Source organism: Cetorhinus maximus, chromosome 9 (assembly GCF_964194155.1).
Source record: "Cetorhinus maximus chromosome 9, sCetMax3.hap1.1, whole genome shotgun sequence".
In the NCBI taxonomy this organism is placed as follows: Eukaryota; Metazoa; Chordata; class Chondrichthyes; order Lamniformes; family Cetorhinidae; genus Cetorhinus; species Cetorhinus maximus.
In genome coordinates, this window is record NC_135887.1 from 271684 (window position 1) to 287404 (window position 15721).

The 15721-nt window shown below is 44.8% G+C and overlaps 1 long non-coding RNA gene across 1 annotated transcript in view; it reads right to left on the reverse strand.

Annotated features, from left to right (window-relative positions):
* Window positions 1–13269: 13269 nt before the first annotated feature.
* LOC144684306 (uncharacterized) overlaps window positions 13270–15721 on the reverse strand; it is a 245606-nt gene continuing 243154 nt past the window's right edge. Inside the window, exon 5 of the long non-coding RNA XR_013577476.1 lies at window positions 13270–14447. This is a non-coding gene — a long non-coding RNA (uncharacterized LOC144684306). The remainder of the gene's footprint in view (window positions 14448–15721) is intronic.

Consider the following 15721-nt stretch of genomic DNA (forward strand, 5'->3'; position numbering starts at 1 on the left):
ACCCTGACCTCTTGGTTGCTTACCCTTTCAATTCACCACCTTGCACTCATGCTCACATTTCTGTCCTCGGCCTGCTGCAATATTCCTGTGAAGCCAAACTCAAGCTTGAGGAACAGCACTTCATCTTCCAATTAGGCACTCTTGCCTTCTGGACTTAACATTGAGTTCAAGAGCTTCAGACCATGATCGCTGCTCTTCATCTTGTATTTCTTTCCCCTGGTGCCTGTCTGTATCTTGTTCTCATGTTTTGCATTCAGACAGAACTGACCTTTATTTTGCAATTAATACTTACTCTGAACCAATGCTTTGTTCCTTTACTATTACCATTTCCATTCTCTTTGCATTTTGTTGCATGACATCTTTGTCATTTAATCTCCCTTGCCCTCTAACCCATCCCTGACTTTCCCTTTTGGTTCCTCCTGACCCTCCCCCGTTTCTCAACAGCATAATACCCATCAGATTTCCACCTCTCTCTAGTTCTAAAGAAGAATCATAATGGACTTGAAACATTGTCAGGACTTTTAGGTCGACCCACGCGGATGTAAAATCATGCATGATGACGTCAGGTGAGCATCCCGACGCCTGCCAACTGAGTGCAGGATGACGTGTGCAAAAATTGGAAGCACGCCCGCCAACAATAAGGAGGGCAATTAAACCCATTAAAGCTGTAATTGTCTCCAATTTTTCGTGGATCACCCAACCTGGATGAATCCGCCAGGCGGACTTTGCATTTTTGATGAAACCTCATTCAAGGGCAGGATGAGGTTTCCGTTATTAAATTAAAAAAATAAAGATGTACAGACAGAATTTTCATCATGTCTATGTTCAGGTGATTCAGATGTGTGGACATTATGTTCCGGGTGTTAAAATCTTTATTTATTTGTTTTAAAGTCTTCAGCTCCCTGAGGCAGTACTTCAGGGAGCTTTCGTTCTGCACTCCCCTGTGCCCACGCTTATGTCAGCATCTGCCCTCCTCCCGCCCCCACCCCGGCAGTGCTGAGCATTTCAGCGCGCGTTAATTGGCCAGCTAGCATGAAATCACACTCAGGGCTGATTGCAGGCAGCAGTCCATTCCGTGACCGTGTCAATCACACCTGCACGCAATCCTACACATTAACTCTGTTTCTCTCTCCACTCAGACCTGCTGAGATTTTCCAGCATGTTCTGTTTTTATTTCAAATCTCCAGTATTTTATTTATTCATGGGATGCGGGCATTCCTGGCTAGGCCAACATTTATTTCCCAACCCTAATTGCCCTTTGTTCAGAAGGTATTTAATAGTCAACCACATTGCTGTGGGTCTGGAGTCACATGTAGGCCGTACCAGTTAAGGACGGCAGATTTCCTTATCTAAAGGACATTAGTGAACCAGATGGGTTTTTACAACAATTGACAAGACAGTTATCAGACTTTTACTGAATTAAAATGTCACTATCTGCAGTGGTGGGATTTGAGCCCAGGTTCCCAGAAAATTACTCTGGGTCCTTGGAATACTAGTTCACTGACAATACCGTTGTGCCACCAGCTAAAAAAGAGCTTCTAATAAATGAGCAAAGATGAACTGAAATCTATGATGTGAGCACATTCAGAGTTGTCAAGGGTGAACGCTTCTCCTATTACAGAAAAATAGAGGATGGAATCAACTTTAAAATCAATAGTTCTTCCTTGACTCTCTAAGGGAAATTTGGAGGCCTGTGGGGGTGGGGTGATAAAAAGACATTACTTACCAGGCATTTATTTTAAAATATTCTTCATTAAAGAAGGGAGCAGGGTGCAGAAGAGAGTTTAAAGTGAGATAGACCTCTGGACCCATTCCACTGCAAGTGTATCTCCTATCGCTAACGACAGGCAACAACAACAAAAGCTCGAGCCTCCAACACTCTCATCTTTTGGCTGAAGAAGGTGCAGAGACAAATGTATAATGTATAATGCGGGGTCACTTTTGTTGCTTGAAAGCTCAGACATCACAATAAATGCATTCATAAAAGCATTAAAATTTATTTCTAAAGTTCCAACAATCTATTGTGTTTTCCATTGCTAGCTGAGACTACAGATTTATTGTTAAAATAGTAAGTCAGATGATTTCCCATTTTGGATCCAAAAGGAAGCTTTGTTAAAGGACATAAATAAACTAAATAAAAATAGATAATTCATTAATTTGTTTAGCACAATGTCAATTCCTCTATATCATTACAGTAAAGTAGTAAATCTAAATATCCATGTTGATAATTCACAAGGTATGTCAGACAATACACTATGGCCTGAATTTCCCCCTGAGCAGGCACACGCTATCAGCCCAGGAGCAGCCGGAAAACAGGCTCCCAAACACAATCAGCCCACGGCTGTGCTTTCACACTAACTGACCAATTAAGGCCCGCCCAGCATGAAACATATCTTCCCAATGGTCAGACAGGGCCGGGCAGAGGCCTGTTGGGTGCCAGGTCCAAAGGTGACCCAGCAGGCAGTTTAAAATCAGTGGAAGCAGCTCCCTGAAGGCTGCCGGGGAGAATCATGCGGTCTGGAGACTGGAGCAATGGCCTCAACAGCGGGTGGAGACGTCAGGCAGGAGGGCAGGTCGGGTGGGTACTCGGCCCCTCTTTCTTCCAATGAGTGCCTTGCGGTCCTCATGGAGGAGGTGGATGTCAGGCAGGACACTCCACTGCCTGGGGATGGCAGGAGGCGGCCACTGCATCAGGCCAAAAAGCTTGGGAGGAGGTGGCAGCCGAGGTCAGCAGCCACCATGTTGTGAGGCACACATGGGTGCAGTGCCACAACAACCTGTTACACTCGGCAAGGATGAGTACCGTGTTGGCATAGACCAGCATGAAGTGTTTAGGACTGTCCATCCCCCCGCCTCCCCTCCCGCCCCATGGTGTTCAGAGGTGTTAGGGTCTGAATGTCAACTGTCAATGACGTCGGAGCTGGCCAAGGGTCTGAGCCCTGGCTGCTTGGATTGAGTGCCTTGTGGCTCGAGGGCCACGACTCAGATGTGCCCTGAAAGGTGTTCCTCAGCTGGGGTTGGCCAGGCTGCAATGGCGCTGCACGTAGAAAGTGGACTAATTAACGCTCCTCTGTCTTTTCTGGAGAAGACGAGCCATAACAACATTGAGAGGTCAAGAACACCGCGGGGCTCCCCAAACCTCCTAATCATGACAAGGTTTGAAATGGACGCTTTGGAGCTGGAGAGCCGCCACCCACCTCGGTCAGCCGGCCGTGGAGAGGCAGGGGTCTCTGATAAAGGTAAGAGCACAGCGCACAGAGGTGAGAGGTTCGGATGGTGCAAACATCTAGTATAACCTCTTCATTAATGGGAGCCTCAAACCTGGAGTCCCCATTGATCATTGAAAGACGATGGCACCATGATGCAGATCTCCATTGTCTCACCAGGGTGCCTGGCATCCACAGTCACAGTTGATGACTTAAACTAATGACATATCGTTGGTCTCCCTTAGATTCGCCAGCACTCACTCGTATGCAGGATCCTAAAGAGACAACCTTGATGCCAGAGGACCGCTGGGCCTCAGATGCACCTGTGTCACGCCCACTCTCTGAACCAGGCACCAGTGCAGGTACCAGCACCTCGATGGGCATTAGAGCATCAGCTACAATGTTGGTGCACAGCAGTGAGGGCCCTTCACACTCACTTGAGGTGCAGCCAGGGGCTGAGAGTGTCCAGGGCACTGGCAGTCAGGGGACTGCTGGAGACCAGGATGATGCTCAGTCAAAAGCAAATGACGAGCATCTGGAGTCGTCCATTATGCAGCAGATGCTGGATATCCAGCGGGATGTCTGGGAGGATCTGGTTGAGACCCGTGAGGGTCTGCGTGCCATGGTCTCTGTTGTGGAAGAGTCCATGCGGAGCATGAGCATGGTGCTGACCCTCATGGCCGAGCGCACTGCCTCCTCCATTGAAACAGTGGCAGCTCTCAAGGAGAGGCAACTCCAGGGACAGAATCATGGGTTCCTCGGGTTGTGCTTGGTCCTGCAAGCCCTCACACAGGCACTGACCTCAGGTGGCCAGTACCAGTGTGGGAAATAGATGAGACACTCAGTATCCCAGCTAGGTGCCCGTCCATCAATGGCGAGCAGGGAGGTCCAGAGCAACCTCACGTTGGCGCACGAGCTGCTTGCCATCTCTGCGGTGTCCTCCCAGGGCGCTCTGGATGACGGCAGCAGCTCCTCCGCCCCTTTGCCTGTGACTGTGGCATCTGATGAGGCTGCGATAAATGGGGAGGTGCCAGCCATGGCACTGGCCGTTCCCTCCCAGGTGGGGCCAGCCCAGGCTTCACTGGCCAGAAGAGGACTGCCAAGGTCATCAAGGCCAACAAGACAGCTGAGTCAGCAAGGTGTCTTAGATACCACTCCCAGCAGGGGGGGAACACCAAGATGCAGCACTCGCAAATATAAGTCTCAGGCACCATGAGCACAAGAGGGATTGTTCACGGGTGATCTTCTGTTCTGTAATGTTTTATTTATATGTTTACTGGTGTGGGCATTAACACCAGATATGGTAATGTTAATTTGTTTTGAGTGTCAAAATTATATAAATTTTGCTTTTGTCTTAATGGCTTGAATATGCTTCACTTTTTTTTAGTGCAAGGTACGCTAGTATCTAATGCTGGACATGAGTTTATTGCAGTGAGTGGACTTTGTGTTCAAATGAAAGGGTCATTTCAGATATCGGGACAGAGGCAGCAGCCCTGGCACGAGGTGGAAGCAGAGCTTTGGCAGCCTAGCTGAAGAAGCGTTGGATCAAGGCGTCCCTGGTGTCCCTGCCTCCCTGAAGGATACAAAGGTCTGCCTCCACGCCCTCAACGTTCTCCTCACCGTGCTCCTCTTCTGACTCACTACTGGATTCATCCTCTGTGTCCTGTGGAGCTGTGTCAAGATCCTCTTCCTCCAGTGGGTCCCCCCTTGCCAGTGCCAGATTGTGGAGAGTGCAGCATGTAACCATGATCAGTGACACCCACTCTGGGGGGGGGAGGGGGGGGGGGGGGGGGTATTGTAGTGCACCCCCTGAACGGTCCAGGCATCGAAATGCATTTTCAGTAGACCTATGGTTCTCTCTATCACCGCCCTTGTGGAGGCATGACTCCTATTATAACGCTGCTCTGTCTCTGATCTTGGATGGCAGAGAGGCGTCATGAGCCACCTTTTCAATGGATAGCCCTTGTCACCCAGCAGCCATCCATCCAGTTGGGCTGGAGCACTGAAGAGCCCCACCACCTGGGAGTGTCTGAGGATGTAGGCGTCAAGGGAGCTGCCAGGGTACCTTGCACGGACTTGCAGAATTTGCATCTGGTGGTCACAAACTATCCGGATGTTCATTGAGTTCTGTTGATGAAGGCACCCGGCTGACTTGCTTGTGCCTTGATGGCCACATATTTACAGTCGATTGCACCCTCAATGCAGGAGAACCCAGCAATCGCTGCAAAGCCTCCGGGTCGCTCAGCCTGGCTGACCTCATCCATACAGAAATGAATAAATGTCATTACCAGCCTGGACAGACCCTCAGTCACCAGCTTGACGCAAATATGCATAGCTGATTGGGAGACACCACACAGACCCCCCACTGACCCCTGGAAAGAGCTGGATGCATAGAAGTTGAGGGCTACTGTGACCTTCAGAGCCACTGGCATGGGGTGTCCACCCACATAGTCGGAGCTGATCTCAGGCCCAATCACCTGACAAATGGAGGTCACGGTCTCCCTGGAGAGGTGGAGCCTCCTTCGGCATTGCACCTCAGACATATTGCGGTAGCTGCATCACCGCCTGTAAACCCTGGCAGCAAGATAATGGCCTCTTCTGTGGCCCCTTATGCCTTGGACTTCCTGTTGGCCCTGCACACCTTGTGCCTGCGCCTCTCCTCCCACAGGTCCCTCCCCTGGAAGCTGCACTGGGACACCTGGCCTCCTCTCCCTCCTGCCCCTCTCTTCCTCCTCAGAGGAGGTGCCTCCAGCGGAGACCACAATCCCTATTCCCAGGGTAACTGAAGGCTGTCTGATACCTGGAAGGGTCCACATGGTCAAAATTCTTTCGGGGCCTAGGAGACATCAATGAGTCCTGAAATAAAGCCTAGAATTGCTAAGAATGACATCCAGAACAAAGATGAAGCTGTCAAGTTCAAATAAGCAACCAGCAGCAAACTATCTCCTAACCTCCTCACTACTCACATTGACAATTTTGCTGACCCTTCTTATCCTGCCTTTGGATGAGATTTTGCAAAAAGTGGGCTGCCCACCTGCTCATTTTGCCGGTGCGACAAGTGCGAAATCGCACAGGCAACGTAAAATTGCGAACAATTGCCTTGTTCATGGCCTTAAGTGGCCTTTTAACTGATGGCAGGCACAGCTCTGACACCTGCGCATGCCCGCCGACCTGAATATTGCTCGTATGTGGGATGGGGCCGGGACACTCACCTGACATCTTCTCATGCGATTTCACGGCAGGTTGGTTTGGGCGTGTGCCCGCCCACATAAAATTCTGCCCTATGTTTTATTCCATTGCTCTAGTGCAGCTGTGTTAGCTCGATCTACCTGTTTGTGGCTGCAGAAAATAATTGCATTAAAATGGAGACCCTGAAGTAATTTAGCCCTCAGTTGTTGTTGGTAAGGGGAGTTGTAAATTGGCAGATGCTGGTAAATTTTTATCCTCAGGTCAGCAAAAACCAACATCTCTTTTTTAATACTTTCACATTTTAAAATCTGATGGAGCCTAAACCATACGACAGAGAGGTAGAGAGACAGGCAGGGATATCTTATTCAATCATTCTTCCCGACGTTGCTTTATCTTGTTGTTTCATGCTTTGATGGATTGAAATATAGTCACAAATAAAATCACAAAAAGAATAGCTAATCTGCACAGACTGTACAAAAGCTTTTACACTTAATTTAAATTCCTATCTGAAGACTTTGTACCAGCAGAAACTATAAAACACAAAAAGCTTGTGCATGAATGACACTTGCATAATAACGCAAGTTGAAGGATGTGGTAGCAGGAGGCATGAGTGGCATTTATGCCACTTAATATCAAATCATTTTAAATCAATTCTCATAACAGTCAAAGCTTTACTCTAACAATGTCTGTTTAAAAAAAATCTTAGGAGACAGGTTGGCACAGTTTGATTAAAATTATCATTTAGTTCAGATTCAGCCCAGAATGATGGAATGGAAATTTTCTTCCTTATGATGACTGTTAAGAGTACTTAAATACAAATTCTTTCTTTCTTTGTAAAATGAATTTAGGTTATCTAAATCAGTTCCTGGAAGATAAGGTTCCACTGATAACCAACTGATCTATCGTAAATGCTGTGCCGTTATCAGAAAAGACTACTTCTGTGAATGGCAAAACTCTGAAGTAGTTTCTCAATTGTAGCAGCCGATGTTGGTGACTTCATCTCAATTACATCCAACCATTTTGAATGGGCATCAACAATGAGCAGAAACATTGTTCCCAGGAAAGGTCCAACGTAGTCAATGTGTAACCGCACCCAGGGTCTACCTGGCCACTCCCATGGGTGTAATGGAGCTGTCACTGGCAACTTTTGCAGTTGCTGACATTGTACACAGTACTTTGCTAAACTCTCGATTTCGTCATCCATCACAGGCCACCATGGATAGCTACCTGTTATGGTCTTCATTTGGGAAATTCCTGGATGGGCACTATATAGTTCTTTCTGAAACAACAGATGCAAAATAAGACTGTTCAAGGACTATTGATTCATGCACAGGATCAAACTCCAAATAGATGCTGTTGTAGGGTGGCAGAGTTGTACTATTAGTGATAGGGTTGATCTGCAGACACTTCTTGGATAGAAACTTAAGCTTGTTTGCAATATACTCAGCAGCAACTACACATGTGCTTTCAACTCCAACTCTATCTCTACACTGACTGCTGAGGTAGCCCACACTACTCTCCTATTGGTTACTATAGGTCATGTGACATTGCCTAACCAATATTATTCTTAAAGGCACATTACACACTAAATAAAACCATAATTATTACATTCCTCCCACTTTAACTCGGCTATGCATGTTATATTTACAAGTACATCCTTTTCAAGGCAACATAATATTTACACTGGGTAAGGAATTTACAAGTTCAGTCTTTCAGGTGGTTTCATGGTATGTGTGGAACGTCGCAACTCCACAACTTCAGATTCTTTGTCAGGAACCTCTTTTTCCGGAGTTGCCTGAACATCAGGTGCTTCGGTGGGCACTTGCAGTTCTGTATCCTCAACTCTTGCAGGAACATCAGACATGTCAGTCCTGGGTTGAGTGTGTGCAACAGGAAATGCAGACCCAATCATGATCACTAGTGAAACCATATCTTGCTGATTTTCCTCTCTCTTCCTTAAATGGTCCACATGTTTACAATTGACCCGGCCTTCCACCTCCACATGGTAAGATAGGGGTTCAATCACCACACTTATTTCACTCGGGAACCACCTTGGTCCTACCTAAAGGTTTTCACATATACTGGCTCTCCCACGGTAAATTTCCTCTCACGACTATGCCAGTCGTGTCTAGTTTTCTGGCTTCCCTGACTCATTTCCACCTTCCCCTCTAAATTCGGCATTATTAAGCTCAATCCCATCCCGAGACAGTGTTTCAACAATAACTCCGCAGGTGTGACACCTGCCTTTGCTTGAGGAGTAGTCCTGTAATGAAAAAGAAAGCATGCTAACTTGGTTGCCAAGGGATCGCCAGTTGGCTTTTTCACGCCTGCTTGAATGTTTGAACAACCCTATCAGCCAGTCCGTGTGAGGAAGGGTGATACGGTGCAGTTTTCACATGAGTGATACCGTTGAGGCTGATAAATCATTGAAACTCAGCACTCATAAATGCCGTACTGTTATCAGAAATGACTACTTCTGGTAGTCTGTGAATGGCAAAACTCTGAAGTAGTTTCTCAATTGTAGCAGCCGATGTTGGTGACTTCATCTCAATTACATCCAACCATTTTGAATGGGCATCAACAATGAGCAGAAACATTGTTCCCAGGAAAGGTCCAACGTAGTCAATGTGTAACCGCACCCAGGGTCTACCTGGCCACTCCCATGGGTGTAATGGAGCTGTCACTGGCAACTTTTGCAGTTGCTGACATTGCACACAGTACTTTACTAAACTCTCTATTTTGCCATCCACCCCTGTCTACCATAGATAGCTGTGTGCTATGGTCTTCATTTGGGAAATTCCTGGAAGGGCACTGTGTAGTTCAATTAAAAGTGGCTCCTTTCCCTTTGGAGGAACTATCACTTGTGCTCCCCACAATAAGATGCCATCCTGGCTGCTATTTCATGTCTTCTGTTGAAGTACGGTTTCATTTCATCAGATACGGGCTCCTGTGACCAACCATGCAGCACTTGTTCTCGCACTTGAGATAGGACTGGGTCCCGACTAGTCCAGTCTCTGATCTGTCGAGCACATACCGGACAGGAATCTAAGAAATTTAACAGTAAAACAAGTTCCTGTGGAACTGGGATGTGCTCATCATTTTTTTGTAAAGGCAAATGACTAAGGGCATCAGCATTTGTGATTTGATTACCAGGCCTATGTGCGAAAGTGTATTCAAATGCTGCCAGAACTAAGACCCATCATTGCGTTCCTGCTGAGGCTATGGGTGGTATAGCCTTGACCTCACTAAACAATCCTAGCAATGATTTGTGCTCTGAAATGATTGTAAAATGGCGGCCGTGTACGTACTGGTGAAATTTCTTGACACCAAAGATGATGGACAGGCCTCATTTTCTATCTGCAAGAATCCCTTTTCTGCTGTGGTGAATGTTCTTGATATGTAACCTATTGGCTGTTCCGTGCCATCGTCCATCTGATGGGAGAGCACTGCTCCCACTCTGTAGGGAGATGTGTCACATGTCAGCACCAATTCTTTCGTCTGGTCATAATGCACTAATAGATTGGACGAGTGCACCAATTGTTTCACCTTTATGAAAGCTTCTTTCTGGGGCGCCTCCCAAGACTAACGTTGGTTCTTTTTGAGTAGAGAATACGGGGGGGCCAGCACTGTAGATAAATTGGATAAGAACTGCCCATAATAGTTGATCATTCCCAGGAATGATTTGAGCTCTGAGGTGTTCTTTGGAGCAGGTGCCTCTCTTATGGCTCTCACTTTCTCCTCAATGAGGGGAGGCCCTGTAAATCTGCCCAGTGACCCAAATAGATTGCCTCCCTCGCTTGGAACGTGCACTTTTCTGTTTTTTAAACGCACTCCAGATTGTAAGAAACGTTTTAAGGCTTCTTCTAAGTTTGCCAAATGCTCTTTTCCAATGAATCCTGTCACCAATACATCATCTAAATAGACTACAACCTGGGGCAGTCCCTGCAGTAAGCTTTCCATTGTTCCCTGAAAGATGGCACAAGCGGAGGAGACACTGAAAGGCAATCGTGTTTTTTGGTACAACCCTTTCTGGGTATTAATTGTCACAAATTCCCGGGAGTCATTATCCAACTCTAGTTGTTGATAAGCATGACTCATGTCAAGCTTTGTGTACATTGTCCCTCCTGCCAGCTTGGCATACAGGTCTTTGATTTTTGGAATGGGGTGGCTGTCTAGCTTAGCTACTTTATTAACTGTCAGTTTGTAGCCTCCACAAATTCGGACGCTTTGGTTGGATTTAAGGAAGGAGACTATGGGTGCTGCCCATTCTGAGAACTGAACAGGTTGCATAATGCCCAGTTTCTCTAGTCTGTTCAGTTCAATGTCAACTTTTTCTTGCAGGGCATATGGTACCGGTCTCGCCTTCATAAAGTGAGGGGTTGCTTCCAGATCCACATGAATCTTGGTCTGCAGGCCATGGATTTTCCTCAGTTCGTCCTTAAAGATGGTGGCATACTTTCTAAGTAGCTCTGGTAACCCATTTGCTCACAACTGGAAAGTTTCAGACCATTCTAAATTAATCTCCTTTGACCAATTTCACCCCAGGAGGCTTCACCTGTTACCACCATCAAGTGTACCTTTGCCGATTGGCTTCCATAATGGAGTTACTCTGCTTATGCCTTTTACTGGACTGTCTTCACCTGTGTATGTTTTTAGCTTGGCGGTTGTTTCTTCTAAACTTAATTGACGTTCACCATTATTCAAATGTCCGAAGGTATGTTCCCCAATTACTGTAGTGGTAGCTCCAGTGTCCACTTCCATTCTAACAGGTTTGCCATTTACTTTCACTGTGACAAATATTGGTTCTGCCTTTCCAACTTTCAGATTAAACAATGAGTAAATATCTGAATTTGTTGTTTCAGACTCTTCTACATTGTAGATTTCATTGGGCTTCTTCCTTTGTTTACAAGCCTGCTTGAATCTTTCCTAGAGCTGCCTCATCATATGACCATTTCTGTGACAATAGTAGCATTCGATTTTTTAAAAACTGCCAATCATTAAAAGACTGATTGTTTCCACCTCGATTAAAATTATTCTTTGATTTTGCTGCTAAGTTATATTTCTTTACTCTTTGCCTTCTCGGTGGAGTGTTGCTTTTTTGTGCCTCTTTCGTGTGAGGTTTCCCGCCTGATGTGAGAGGTACATAAGTACATAAGAACATAAGAACTAGGAGCAGGAGGCAATTCAGCTGATCTCATTTTGGCCTCAACTCCAATTTCCCGCCCTCTCCCCATAACCTTTCAACCCGTTACTAATTAAAAATCTGTCTATCTCCTCCCTAAATTTATTCAGTGTCCCGGCATCCACTGCACTCTGAGGTAGTGAATTCCACAGATTCATGACCCTTTGAGAAAAGTAATTCCTCCTCATCTCTGATTTAAGTCTACCACCCCTTAGCCTAAAACTATGGCCTCTCATTCTAGAATGCCCCACAAGGGTAAACATCCACTCCACGTCCACTTTGTCTATCCCCTTTAGCATCTTATATACCTCAATTAGATCTCCTCTCATCCTTCCAAACTCTAGCGAGTATAGGCCTAAACTGCTCAATCTCTCCTCATAAGACAAGCCCCGGCATCTCTGGAATCAACCTAGTGAACCTCCTCTGAACCATCTCCAATAAACTACATCCTTCCTCAAGTAAGGGGACCAAAACTATGCACAGTTTTCCAGGTCTCACCAATGCCTTGTACAGTTGCAACAACACTTCCCTATTTTTATACTGTATTCCTTTAACAATAAATGCCAAAATTCCATTTGCCTTCCTTATTACCTGCTGTACCTGCATACTAGCTTTCAGCGATTCATGCACGGGGACACCCAGATCCCTCTGCACTGAAGTTTCTCTCCATTTAAATAATAAGTCACCTTTTTATTCTTCTGACCAAAATGGATAACCTCACACTTATCTACATTAAACTCCATCTCCAAATTTTGGCCCATTCACCTAACCTGACCATATCCATTTGTAAATTTCTTATTTCTTCATTGCAACTTACTTTCCCACCTATTTTGGTGTCATCTGCAAATTTAGCTATAGTATCTTCTATCCCTGAATCCAAGTCATTAATATAGATTGTAAATAGTTGGGGCCCAAGGACCGAACCCTGTGGCACCCCACTAGTTACAGATTGCCATCCAGAAAAAGACCCTTTTATCCCAACTCTCTGCTTTCTGTTGGTTAGCCAATCCTCTATCCAAGATAATATATTACCCCTAACTCCGTGTGATCTTATCTTGTGTATTAATCTTTTGCGCGGCACCTTATCAAAGGCCTTCTGGAAGTCTAGATATACTACATTTACAGGATCCCCATTATCCACTTTGCTTGTCACATCTTCAAAGAACTCAAGCAAATTAGTCAAACATGATTTACTCTTCATAAAACCATGCTGACTCTGATGGATTGCATTTTGACTTTCCAAATGCCCTATTACTACTTAGTTAATAATGGATTCCAACAATTTCCCAACGACAGACGTTAAACTAACTGGTCTATAGTTTCCTATTTTCTGCCTCCCCCCTTTTTGAATAAGGGCGTTATATTAGCATTTTTCCAATCCACTGGAACCTTTCCAGAATCCAGGGAATTTTGGAATATTATAGCCAATGCATCCACTATCTCCGCTGCCACTTTCTTCAAGACCCTGGGATGTAGGCCATCAGGTCCTGGAGAATTGTCACCCTTTAATCCTAATAGTTTGCTCAGTACTTTTTCTGTAGTGATGGTGATTGTTCTAAGTTCCTCCTTCTCTATACCCTCTGCATTACCTGTTAGTATTGGGGTTGTGTTAGTGTCCTCCACTATGAAAACTGAGGCAAAATATTGATTAAGCAGCTCTGCCTTTTCTGCATTCCCCACTATTAATTCCCCAGTCTCATCCTCCAAGGGACCAACATTCACTTTAGCTACTCTCTTTCCTTTTATATATTTGTAGAAGCTTTTGCTATCAGTTTTTACATTTTGCGCTAGTTTTCTTTCATAATTTACCTTTGCTCTTTTTATTTTTTTTAGTAACCCTTTGTTGATCTTTAAAAGTTTCCCAATCTTCCAGCCTGCCTCTGACCTTTGCAATTTGGTATGCCTTAGTTTTTGCCTTTATGTTATCTTTAACTTCCTTGCTTAGCCATGGAAGCTTTTTCCCCCTCTTACCATCTTTCTTCCTCTTTGGAATATATTTTACTTGGGAGGAATTGAATATCTCCTTAAATATCTGCCACTCTTCATCAACTGTCCTACCTTGTAGTCTTCCTGCCCAGTCCACTCGGGCCAAATCTGCCCTCATGCCTATGTGGTTACCTTTGTTTAACTCCAGACATTCGTGTGGGACTCAAGTTTCTCGCTCTCAAACTGAAAGGAAGGTGCCATTTTGCGCGCCCTGTATTGCCTTTGAATCTCTCACTGCACTTTCCATGGCCAGCGCTATCTCTAGCACCTTCTTGAAATCCAGATTCACTTTGGGCAATAATCTTTTCTGAATCATGTCCTCTTTCACACCATGCACTAAACAATCTTTGAGCATGTCGTTCAGAGTCATACCGAACTCACAATGTTCCGTTAGCAGCTGCAAATTTGCTGCATAGCATGCAATTGTCTCACCCAGGGCTCTATTTCATAAACTAAACTTGAATGTTTGCATCGTGACTGAGGGCTTGGGTTGGAAATGACCCTTCATGAGGTCCACCAATTCATTAAAATTCTTCGAAGCTGGAGCACTGGCTGCCGTCAAACTTCGAATCAGACTGTAGGTTTTGCTCTGACAAGTACTCAAGAGGATCGCTCACCTCTTCTCTTCTCCTGTAATCTTGTTCGCTTGAAAAAAGAACGTGAGGCATTCTATGTATTGAGACCAATCATCTGTGGTTGGTTCAAAAGGATCAATTCTCCAAAAATGTGGCATTTTGAGAGAGGATAACTTCTTCAATTCTAACAGAGCTAGCTACTTACAATCACTGGGTGAGGTACAGTGCCAATTTCTTTCTAACTTGATTTCTTCTGTTCAATCCTGTTTTCTCCTCATCACCAGTTTGTTGTTGGATGGCCGAGTTGTGCTATTAATGATAGAGTTGATCAGCAGACACTTCTTGGGTGGTAAGTTTAAGTTTATTTACAATATAATCAGCAGCAACTACATGTGTTCTTTCAACTCCAACTCTATCTGTACACTGTCTGCCCGAGTTGTCTGCAATACTCTCCAATTGGTTACTACAGATCATGTAATCTTGCCTAACCAGTATTATTCTTAAAGGTACATTATGCACTAAATAAAACCATAATTACTACAGATGCATTCCTTACAACTCTAAATTACACAAATCATTTGCTAAAGAGGAAAGATTCCCCAGCAATGATGCTGTTATCAATAATCGTATTTGATCAACTGATTAAAATGGCCTGTAGAGTCAAAGCCATCAGTTCATAATGTTGCTGCTTTAATAAGGACACGTTTCTTCCATGATGTGACTGTGTTCCATATCACCCAGCTCTCAGATAACTCAGTGTCATGTGAGCCTGCAGAACAGATGTTGCACTCAAAAGGTAATTTAATATATGCAAAGCTTTTTGGGACATTTCTGAGAAATGTGATCAGGTGCTAAAGCACATCTCTCTCTTCATTTTTATTTTACTCAGGGGCTTGCCACATTTACACCAGCAGGAAGGCCGCAATGCCCCTCACAGCTCAGCAAAATAAAAAGAGTGGGCATGCCAATTAACGTCAGCAAGAAATGTGCAGGAAATCTGAGAGCAGTGCAGGGGAGAGGGTAGACACATGGCATAACAGGTCTACAATCTCTTTTTCTCTTCACTGTGATTGGGAAATGCTGAATTTCCAGATGCAGTGAAAAGGAAAATCTGTCCTGACATATTTGTGAAGGGTAGGCCTGATAAATTTGATCGGTTGTAGATTACAAAGTTAAGTCTGTCCATTTTACAAATATTGTATCCAGTTGTTACCTCTGTGTCTTTTCCACACATTCCCAACAAGGTGGTTTTACCTGAGATGTTAATCTGTCATTTCTTTTTCCAGATGTTGACAGACCCATTGGTGTTTCCAGAATTGTATTTCCCCTGTTCAAATTTTGTTTCAACATTAATGGATGAATAATGAATCAATGGAAGTGATATGAATAAACCTCCTTTTGTTTGCTACTCTATGTCTTGTAAAGCAAAGATTTTCAAATCACAATTTTTTTAGCTGGGTTTTGAAAACTTGGACGACAAAGGCCTGAATCTTCTGGTCGGCATGCTGGGGAGGGACACGTTAAATGATGTGCGGTGATGTCAGGCATGTGTCCCAATGTAACTGTGCGTCATTCCAATCTTC